General features: G+C 38.2%; 1 pseudogene; it reads right to left on the bottom strand.

Moving 5' to 3' along the window:
• Positions 1–2281: 2281 nt before the first annotated feature.
• On the bottom strand, positions 2282–2918 carry LOC127213807 (high mobility group protein B1-like; annotated as a pseudogene).
• Positions 2919–11752: the final 8834 nt, after the last annotated feature.

The raw sequence follows: 11752 nt of genomic DNA on the forward strand, positions 1-11752 counted from the left end.
ACACGATGCACATTTGGGTGAATGAAAGAGTAAAGAAGACCATTGTACATGGTCACTTCAAAATGAATCCCTCTCTGGTGAAACTGCCCACACAAGCATTCAAGTAATTAGACTGAGAGATTGAGAGTGATTTTTCTCAAAGATATTAAATGAGTAAATTACTTTAAGACTTTGAAGTAGCCTCCATGTGACCTAAAGAAACAGATCACCTGTAAGGAAGAAGAGAGGACTTGCTCCAGAAACTCACAGAGGTGCTGAGAGAACACTGAGTGTGTGCTGAGAAGAGTGAGGCACAGACACAGAAATACGGCCGAACAGTGCCAGGCACCTGACTCGCCAGCAGGAGGAGGGGAAGCAGAAGCCCCACCAAAAAGGTAAGGCATGCAACCCTGATGAAAGTTGATAGGCAATCCTACCCACAGGATGACCCCACAGCCCTTTCTAGCCTCAAAGCCAGCTGCAGGTTTTGGCTAAGAGTTAGTACTCCACTGGACAGATCTGCATGGAAGATGAGTCCTGTTCTGTTACTGTGTAGGACAATTATGTTGGTATCTTGATAGGACAACAACTATTTACAACTAAACTACTCTGGGGGCCTGAGAACAGGAAAATTCTGTAAGTAGGGAACCTGAATTTATAGCCCCTAAGTAGGAGACAGTTCTGAGAGGCAGTTATAGGGTGGAATTGGGGCAGACAGCACAAGAAAGAGTGGAACAACGTGGACTCTAATTGGATAGAGTTATGCATGCATCCCTCTTCCAATAACAAACTTGGCTGTCCAATCCCTTGCCTAGTTGTATTGTGCACAAATACCATTCTTCAAGCCATATACACAGAAACCTCAAAACCTTTTCAAACCCCACACCTGCACCACAGTACACAATTTTCCCTCTCTGAACAAGTTTATCTGCTCCAAACAACAATCAAGTGGAATGTAAGAAATAATAAGAGAAGAAATTAATGAAATAGAAACTATACACCATACAATGACAAAATGATGCAAAGAGATCTTTGAAATTCTAAGTTCTCTAAATTTCATCAAAAACAGATTGGTTTGACAAAATATTCTAAATATTGGTGTCTAGAATTTTTGCCATTTTTATTTCATTTTACATTCCAACCATAATTCTCCCTCTCCAACCTCACTTGCTAACCCTTGCCAGCTCATCCCCAGTCCACTCTTCCCTATGAGTAAGGGCTTCCATGAGGAGTCAACAAAGCCTGGCACAATAGTTGAGGCAGCACCAGGCCCCCTCCCATGAATTAAGGCTGAGCAAGGCATCCCACCACAGGGAATGAACGCCAGCAAGCTAGCTCATGTAGCAGGTTTGTATCATGGTCCTACTGCCAGGGGCCCCTCAGCTAGGTGTCTAGATGTTTAACATTATTTTCAAATAGATTACTTAGAAAATCTACTTTCAAGTCACACTGCATCTTTTCACGCGTACTGCAAGACTTTATAGCAACACACATACCTAACTCAGCTCTTTGGCTCCATGCAGCATTTGTCATTATTTTCAACACTGACTCATGAACACCCAGACACATCTCTGTGCACATAACTTACATAAAGGCATTATATTATCTTATGTGGTTCTCAGACCAATTAAAATAAGCTTGTATTTTACCTACACTTATTCATCCTTCAGTGCTCATTTCTTATTGCAGAGATGTTTTAAGCTTTCTGAACAATTTGTTTTAGCATCATTTTCTTGCAAGGCAGATCTGTCTAGTGGCAACAAATCCATTTTTGTGTGTATCTGAAAAATTCTTTGCTTTCCTTTCAGTTTTGAAATATAATTTTTTAATAAAAAAATTGTATTTACTTAGAAGCATTCAGAATGTCAACAAAACAGCTGCAATTTTTTTGAAGTTACAGAGTGGTATTCAGTTAACAGAACAATTATCTTCGTATAAGCTGCATCAGAGACAACTGAAGATGGAAAAAAAAACCCAAACCAAAAAAAGAAAACCAAAGAAACTACCGTCCCCATATACAACTAATTTGTGCTGTGCACCAAGAACCTGCTTTAAATTTCCATGCCAATTTACAACCCCCAGACTGTACCAGGCAAGGTTAGTGGCTATTGAAAATACCACCAGGACAGGGCTATCTAAAGACACATTCGGTAGTGTGTTAACTATACAAAAAAGACACTGTACAGTTTAAAAACAAATCTTACACAGCCTTACATTTCAATTTTTTTTCTTTAAAAGAAGTGAGTTGTGTACAGGGGGTTAAATGCTTTATAGACAAAAAAAAAACTGCGCTAAAACCAATTTATTCATCATCATCTTCTTCATCATCTTCTTCTTCCTCCTCTTCCTCATCATCTTCATCCTCCTCATCATCTTCCTCTTCCTTCTTTTTCTTGCTCTTTTCTGCCTTGACCACCCCCTCTTTCACTGCATCGGGTTTCCCTTTAGCTCTGTAAGCAGCAATATCCTTTTCATACTTCTCCTTCAGCTTGGCAGCCTTCTTTTCATAGGGCTGCTTGTCATCTGCAGCAGTGCTGTTCCACATCTCTCCCAGTTTCTTTGCAACATCACCAATGGAAAAGCCTGGATGTTCTTTGATTTTTGGGCGATACTCAGAACAGAACAAGAAGAAGGCCGAAGGAGGCCTCTTGGGTGCATTGGGGTCCTTGAACTTTTTTTTTTTTGGTCTCCCCTTTGAGGGGGATGTAGGTTTGCATTTCTCTTTCATAACGAGCCTTGTCCGTCTTTGCCATGTCTTCAAATTTCCCCTTTTCTTTAGCAGACATGGTCTTCCACCTTTCTGAGCATTTCTTGGAGAACTCTGAGAAGTTGACAGAAGCATCCGGATGCTTCTTCTTGTGTTCCTCCCGGCAAGTTTGCACATAGAATGCATATGAGGACATTTTGCCTCTCGGCTTTTTAGGATCTCCCTTGCCCATGTTCAGTTGATTTTCGTCGGCGAGGCACAGAGTTGCCCAGTGCCAGTCCGGCTCGCGCTTGCCCCGGCGCTGTCTCTATGGAGCTCAATGTACTGCAATGGCCTTGAAATATAATTTTTAAAAGGCTATGACTCTTGTGTTTTGTTGGTATGGTTTGGTTTAGTTTGGTTTGAGTGTTATTATTTTGTTGTTGTTTGTTCTTTGCTTTGTTGTTGTGAAGTTGGGGACAGAGTTAGGCAGTACTGTGGTATTGAGGTATGTCAACAAATCACAGCTCTGATTTGTTAGTTTTCAGATTGGGTTTTACATTTATCCTTCTTGGTGCTCTTGAGTTTCCTGGGTTTGGGGTTTGGTGTCTACCATTAGTTTAGGGGTAAATTTATGGACATCATAGACTTAAATTTTCTTTTTGGTCCTTTCAAATATGCATGCATTATACCTTTGGTATTTGGTCCATAGTTATTCAAAAATATGTTTTTCCTTATTATTCATTTTTATCTTTTCTTTATAGCATTTGACATTTCAATTATTATAACTTCAAGTTCAGAGTTTCGGCTGTAGTCAGTTAATTAATAAGCCTGAATGTATGCTTAATCCTTATTGGCCTTTTATTTCTGCCAAACATTTATAGTACTTCTTATAATTTTAGGTTAACTAAGATCATTTCGGTAGCCCTTGGATTATAATAAGAGCCCAATGTGGTCACCAGTGGATATACAACTAAAGACTACAGTTTTCTTCTCCATGAATCTTATCAATAACAAACAGATCAGCAGTGAAGGTGGAGAACTTCTTCCTCCAGCTATACCCAACTATTGATGTAGATCCAGTGCATAGATGCAACTTGGACTACTTGAGATGATGGGCCAAGAGAGGCAATGATATTCTGTGAAGATTTAAATGAACAGTAACCACAAACTAAACACTTATGTCTGATGGAAAGAAGCCAATTTCTAGATACTATATCTTCGAACTTAAACCTGTGCTGCCACCAACAACAAATACCATTGGTGATGTTTTCCTAAGTTTTGGATCCTTTTTCCCTCTACCCAGTTCTCACTGTCTCTTTCACTATTGCATGGCTGGACCCCTCTCATTGGGGCATTCCTCTCCTCTTACCCCATTACCTGCTCTAAACAGCAAGCTAAGACTCATCGGGGCAGCTTTCTACAACATACAGGAATATACGCTCACTGATAAGCTTGGCAGCATCAGCCTCCGTGTGACTGGAGAGACCCCAAGTAGAGTTGCAAGCTCCTTATCTTTTGTAGTTATAGATCTCTAAGGCTGGTTGAGAACACAAACTCTGAACACAGACTGCTTAAGTTCAAATCCCAGCTCTTCCATGCACCACAAAGTCCTTTAACTTTATTATGACCCAATTAGTGCCTTTTGTACAATGATAATAATAACACCTTTGTTCTAGCTTTTTGTTTTGTTTTGTTTTAGAAAATTAAGTGTTTTGATATATATAGCTTTAATTCCAATAAGAACCCTCAATGGAACTTTGTAACACTGGGTAGTAATACCTAAAATATTGATCCTTTAACTCTGGTGACAAGCAAGGAACCAGATTAATTATCTCTGGCCTAAAGCAATCAGGTGTGTCATTAAAACAATTTAAAATTGCTATGTGAGTAGATGTGGAAGGAGACTGAAAATCACTGTATTTTTCTATTTCCCATAACAATAGTGTGCATTTCTGTAGACCCATAACATCTTTTCTACTTTATTTTCTTTTACCTGAAAGAAAATATCCTGGGAATCAACCTCTGACTTTTTCATTCTAACACATCATTACAAGAGTGGCCGTGCTGACTTCTGAGCTAAGACCCAAAGAAGCTGAGTAATTTTATACTGAACTGCTTAGGCTTTCTATTTTGGGTATTTATTGTTGTAGGGGAATAGCATTGTGATTATTCACAGGTCCTTTTGTTCAGTCACTAAAGCATTAATATTTATTTCAGAATATACTTACTCTGTTTGTCCCTTAAATTGGCATGGATCTGGTCAGCACTGCTGCGACTCTATTTGGCAGTGTGGTTCTGACTCCTTCAAAACCAAGTTACAGTAGACACATTGGTCCAATGTTGACTATGTAGGACTTGTATGAAGTTTAAATATACTTGCCAAGTTCCTGATGAGGTAATAGCTACTCAAAGAACTCTCCTCAGCGAAATGATGGTACCTAGTTATATCGGGGCATATATGTATCTTGATGCTTTCATGACACTGAACATTTATCCTTAATAGTATATGGCATTATAAGTATATTGAGGAGATGAGCAATTCCCATTATGTAGCCTTTGTATGTCTTAAAGGGAAACAGATTTCAAGTTTACCCCCAATTTAAAATTCTTTGGGGCTTGTATGCAAATAGTGTATCAGTTAATTCTATGAGATATAAAATTATAGGTAGATGATAGTGAGAGAGCAGGAGATAGTTTAGTGAATTTTCTTATATAAGTATAGAGGCATAAAAATCCCCAAATAAATCTACTTGCTAGAGCATGTGGGATGCCAGTATCAGTTCAATCTGAGCAGGGATAGTAGAATTCTCCACAAGTCTAAGAACCACCCAGAAAATGCTGGAGTAAATTATAGAGTGAAAAGCTCAGATGGCAAGAATCATATGGTCCAGCATCCCACTTTGCACTGTATATATGAATGTTTTGAATACATATAAAATCATGCTATTGCACTCAGTATTACTCATGATAGCCAAAAAGTGGAAGCTAATCAAACTCTGATGAGGAATGATTGATGGACAGAAGGTGGTGATGGGGAATGTCATTCTGGATATATGTTTCTCTTATTGGTTGATGAATAAAAAACTGATTGGCCAGTAACCAGGCAGGAAGGGGGTCTAGGAGATGAGGAGAATTATGGGGAAAAGATGCAGAGTAGCTGATGAAGGAGTAACATGCTGGATTATTTTCTGGTAAGATAAGGCCACATAGAAATACTTAGACTAATAAAAGTGGGTTAATAATCAAGAGAGAGCTAGCCAATAAGAAGCCTGAGTCATTGAGCAACAGTTTCTAATATAAGCTTCAGTGTGTTCATTTGGAACTGAAGGGCAGTGAGACTTACTGGAACAGAAAACTCTGACTACAAAAATGTTTTGAATACATATAAAATCATGTTATTGCACTCAGTATTATTCGTGATAGTCAAAAAGTGGAAGCTAATCAAACTCTGATGAGGAATGAGTGATGGACAGATGTAGAGTACACATCCAGTAGAAGATTCCTTGGCCATGTTAAAGAAAATATGACACATGCTACAAAAATGGATGTGATTTGAAGAAATTAAGTGAGATAAATAATAACAAAAGAAATACTGTCTGACTTTTTTATATATAAAGATCTTAGAACAGTTAGAGACAAAATGTAGGAGGCAATTTCAAGGGACTAGAATGAGGAAAAGATAATTATAGTTTTTGAGTGGGGGTATAAAGTTTTACAAGATTAAAAGAGTCCTACATCTAAGACATACAGTGATGTTAATATATCTTATAGTTCATATCAGAACAATCTTAAATAGTTAAAATGATAAATTTTGTATTGTGTGCTCTATCACAATTAAAAATAAATCTTTTGTAAAAAGCTATGTAAATTCAAAACAGCTGAACAAAGCAGCCTTACAGACTACAGCCAGGATTTCTGCATCTTCTTAGAATCCCCCATGACAGCGCCCCCTTACCAGCAGGAAGTAGTTTGGAAAGAACAACGCTCAAATTCCCAAATATTGTCTATAAATGTTTGTTTTCATTTAAATGGACTTTGTTATATAAAGTAAATAAAAATAAAATAATAATAATAAAAAAGCTATGTAAAAATTTGAAAACATTAAATACCTAATAGATGGAGACAAAATAACTAGTCTTAAAAAAAAAAAAAAAAAAAAAAGAGTAGAAAGCCTGAACCTCTTCTACCTATGCAAAGGAGTAGCCTGAGACATGGATTCTTGAGCCCTGGTAAAAGATGAGAGGGACAGCACTGAAGTCCTGATATTCTCCTGTGCATCACCTCTGAGACCACTCATCCCACCTTGAGAGCAACTTGTGCTTACACCTTGGACTTTTGGGAAGCAGCTGAAAGATAAACAGATTAGATGACCCTAGGGATGAACAACTGGCTCAGAATTCATTTCCTTCCAAGACAGAAACAACAACATGAAACTCCTTGCATAGGAATAGGATCCCCAATGTCTACACTCTGAAATAGAGTTAAGGATTGCACAAATTCAGAGCACTGTTTAGTGACCCACACAAAGCATGACTTTGTTCACACATAAATTTGGAACAAGGACTTTCAGATTCCCTGGCAGAACCCATGAGCAATTCTCTCTGAAGAAAATTAGCATCACTAAGTTGCAAATTTCATATTAATAATTTCTCAAGTATAAGCCAGAGAATTGTTCCCTATGAACCGAAACAACATTACAGAAACAGCATCAAAGGCTGGGACAATGGCTTAGTGATTAAGTACTGACACCACTAGCTTGAGAACCCAAGTTCAGAGTCCTAGAAATCATTCATGAAAACCGAGTTCCAGCCATAGGGTTGTATACCTAAAACCCTTCTCTAGAAGAGAGAAGACAGACAGATCCCAGGATTTGATGGCCAGCCAGATTAGCCAAGACAGTGAACTCCAAGTTAAGTAACAAATAATTTCAAAACATAAGATGAAATATAGAGAATATGTCTGTCAACTGCATTCCACACACAAATGCAGAAGCATGTATTCCAGTGTTCACACAAGTTCATGTATGTGCATATGCCACACAGAAAACAAAGGAAAGATGGGGGAGAAGGAGAAAGAAGAAAGGAAGGAAAGGATAGGGAGGAGGAAGGAGAGAAGGGGAGACTAAAGACAGGGGCAAGCCCGACATGAGTTTGATTCCTAGTCCCACATGATAAAAAGAGAAAATTGCCTCCCACTGCTTCTGACCACTGTGGTATGAGTGTACCTACATTCACACATGAAACTAATAAATGAAAACATGTGTTAAAGAAAACAAAACTGAAACAGCAAGCAAACATGCACTTTAAGAGGGCAAAGTAATCTTTAATATGAATGTACTTTGTAATAGAACTTTGAAATACAACAAGGAAAATGGATAGAACCAAAAGGGAAACAACAGAAATTCTCCTTAGAGATTTTCTCATTCCTCCCTCAGCTTTCATGAGGCGATGCCTCCTCCTGTGTGAGAAATATCAAGGGAAAACAATGGTTAAGTTGGATACAGATGTTCAAAATACAATACCCAAGATGTTTCAAATGAAAATCATTTGTACATGAACAAGGAAAATCTTACCTTTGATTTAAGAAAAGAAAAAGACAAAATATGTCAAGAGCAAAAACCTGTCAAAATTCTTCAATCAGCCACCTAAGAAATACTTAGTGATATATTTAAAATATACTTAAGAGAAAAGTGTGATTAGAATAGGTTATATGAAAATTCATTTCAATAAAGTATGTTTATTTTTTAAAACAAAATCGATAAAATACACTTGAAACAACTAGGTAGAAAAGGAAGTCTCATTAAAGAAATACAATATGTAAAGTACATCCCTGAATTTGGAAATAATTCAATGAATGGGCTCAACAGTAAAACCAAGATTACAAAAGAAAGTATCTGTGGGGTTGGAATCAGAAAAACTGGCAGATTCTGAATAAGACAGAAGACAGTGGGGATTTAAAAAAGGCAGACCTTGGGAACCCATTCAGCTGTAACAAAATATCCATCATTTGTGTCACCAAAGTTTCAAATAGAAAAGGAGAAACCATGCAAGACTGAAAGTATATTCAAAGAATACTGGCTGAAAAGTCCTCAAATTTGGCAAAAGGCAAAATACTACAGACTGATCAAGTCGAAAACCCCAGAGAGATGTCCTTTCAGAGTCAACACAATCAAAAGTTTGTCTTTTTGCTCTTGTTAAGATATAGACAGATTGGAGCTCTTGTTTTTTGTTGAAGGGATGCCAAGTAGTGGGTGTTCTGACAGGGGTGGGGATGGGGCTTGGGTTATGCAAAGCAAGGTGCAGCCTTATTCTACCATTTGTAAGTATGTTCCTGCTTTTATTTCTAGTTAAGTTTTCAAATTATTGAAAAATTAAGAAAACAAAAACTTTCCAAGCAACCAGAGAGACACGAAATCTTACCAGTACTAAAAGCTATGACAGTAAATTTCAGATCAGAAACCATGAAGTCATAAGAAGTAGCATGTCATTTTTCAAGAACTGTAAGAAAGACTTTCAACCAAGAATTCCATAAATAGAATAAAAACAAAAAGCATTTTATAGTAATTTGTAGTAATTAAAGGGAACATTCTACAATCATAACATTTTCTGTATACAATGTAATCACTTGCCTAATTGATCAAAAAAATTGCTTAATTGTAACAAAGGCCAACTTTATTGCCTCTAAAATAAATCTTAGTAAAAATAACTAAAACAGATAAACAAGATAGAATGAGTTCCTTAAGTACCCATGATAGTTACCATTGATGGGGAACACGGGGCTATGTAGGTTTGGTCATTATTGGCATCTATGGAAGGTATGGTGGAGTTCATCTTGCTACTTATTAGCATACATTTTGCTCTTTGAATCTAAAATGTACCCCTCTGGTTCATGTTTTCAATGCTTTTTTTCCCCTAGATTGCAGAACCGTTTTTAGGAGGGTAGAACTTTTTGGCGTACATCCAGATATCTAAAGTAGGTCACTAGGAGCAGGCCTTTAATGGTTGCACCCTAGCCCCTAGATCTCGCCATGCTCTTTTTTTTTTTAATTTTAATTTTATATGTCGATCCCAGTTCCCTCTCCCTTCCTTCCTCCCTCCCTCTTATCCACTCTGCCCCCTCACATGCACCCTGACCACCCTCCCATCCCATCCCCCACCCCAATTCCACATGTAGGGCAATGCCATCCAGATGGGGTCATGTAAATCTGTCAAGTCATTTGAAGTAGGGACTAGGACTTCTCTCCTGTCTCTAGTTTAAGGGAGTATCCCTCCATGTGGAGTGTATCTGCAAGGTCCTTTTGTGCACCAGGAATACATCCTGGTTCCACTGTCTGAGGTCCCTTAGACTTCTCAGTCCTTCTAACTGAGACCCATGTTCAGGGGGTCTGAATCAGTCCCATGCTGGATTCCCAGCTATCAGTCTGGGGTCCCTTAGCTCCTCCTTGTTCGGGTCAGTTGTCTCTATGTGTTTCTGCAACCTGGTCTTGTCCTCTCCCTCTGCATCTGGATTCTAGTTTGACTCAGTATTTAGTTATGGGTGTTTGCTTCTGTTTCCAACAGGTATTAGATGAGTGCTCCATGGATAAGTTAGTTGTTGATCTCACTATCCGGGAAGGGCATTTATGGTAGCCTTACCATGGTTGCTCAAATTGTTAGTTGGCTGCAGTCTTGTAGGTCTCTAGACCTTTCTTTAGGTTCAGTTTTCTCTTCAAACCAATAATGGCTCCCTCCCTCTTTTATGTTCATTCTCTCTCTCTCTCTCTCTTCTTATCATACCATTCTGTCTTGTGAATAGCATCCACCATGACCTCCTTTGCATTTCCTCACTTCTGATATTTCTGTCACAGATTATGGTCACAGTAATTAAGAAGTAGTCAGTCCTGGAAACATATATACAAAGTACAAAGTAGGCTCAGCAGGATCTGTTTATATACTTATTCACTTATATGTTTAAGTAACAACAGTGTTTAAACAAGTGTTTATAGAAGTGAAGGCTATGAATATGGAAGGGAACAGAGAAGAGGGTGTATATATGAAAGAAGTATTCAGGGATGAGGAGGGAATGATGTAATTACATTTTAATAAAGTTTTAAATACAGGGAAAAGGCAACATATTCAGAAAATTTGTGTCTCAGAGATGAAGTCATTGGAAAAATAAGCTTGACCATGTGGTTCATAAATCTTTGGAAATGAGTTGAAGACAAATTTGGATAAGTTTGAAGGTACAGCCTGGAAGACACAGAGTAATGTAAGCTGAGTCTAGTAAGAGATTGTATTAATAGTCTGTAAGGGCAGATTTCCAATAGAAAAGCAGACATTGAAAGCCAAGCTAATAAGGATTCAACTGGCCCATACTGAGAACTGGATTAGTGGTCACTTTGCCCAAGGAATTTATGTTTCCCCTTTTCATGAAAAATCAGAGTGACACTGAATTGAAAAATGATGGATGAGTTAATTTGGGAGAGAAAATGCCATGAGAGCATAGTATTCAAGTTGTGACATGGTTCCCTTGGCTATTTTTGTAGAGGAGTTTGTAAAGAGGATCAAGAGCAAGAAGCAGAGTGAAAAGATGTGAAAATTATCCAGGGAAGGAACAAATTTACAGTGGCAAACAAAAAGAGAAAATAAGATCTATAGGCCCCAGTTTTAAAGAGATGAGAGTCCTTTTATAAAAAGCCAATTAATCAGGAAAGCTACCTAAAAGCCATTCCAGGAATTGCTTAGGCCTGGTCATCCTGAAACAGCTGACTTAGTCCAACAGTAACCATTTAGGGATAGAGACAGAATACCAAAAAGAGGTGGCAAGAGTTTATGTGTACCAAGCAAGGTTTTTCAGAAAGTGATGTGTGCCCAGACAAAGCACAATGTTCATTACTGGTGCTGCCACAGACAAAATTTCAGGATCCAGAAATCAAGGATAAAGATGGAAATGCTAGCACCATCACACCTAGTGATCCATTAGAAAAACTGGTGTTTCCTGTCCAACTACCTTATGACCTACTTGCCTAAAAGTCATGGTTCCATGAGTGTTAGGAGGCAGAACCATGCATGGAACTGGAAGCTGAGACATGCCCTCGAGCCAATA

Source organism: Phodopus roborovskii, unplaced genomic scaffold (assembly GCF_943737965.1).
Source record: "Phodopus roborovskii unplaced genomic scaffold, PHOROB, whole genome shotgun sequence".
Classification (NCBI taxonomy): Eukaryota; Metazoa; Chordata; class Mammalia; order Rodentia; family Cricetidae; genus Phodopus; species Phodopus roborovskii.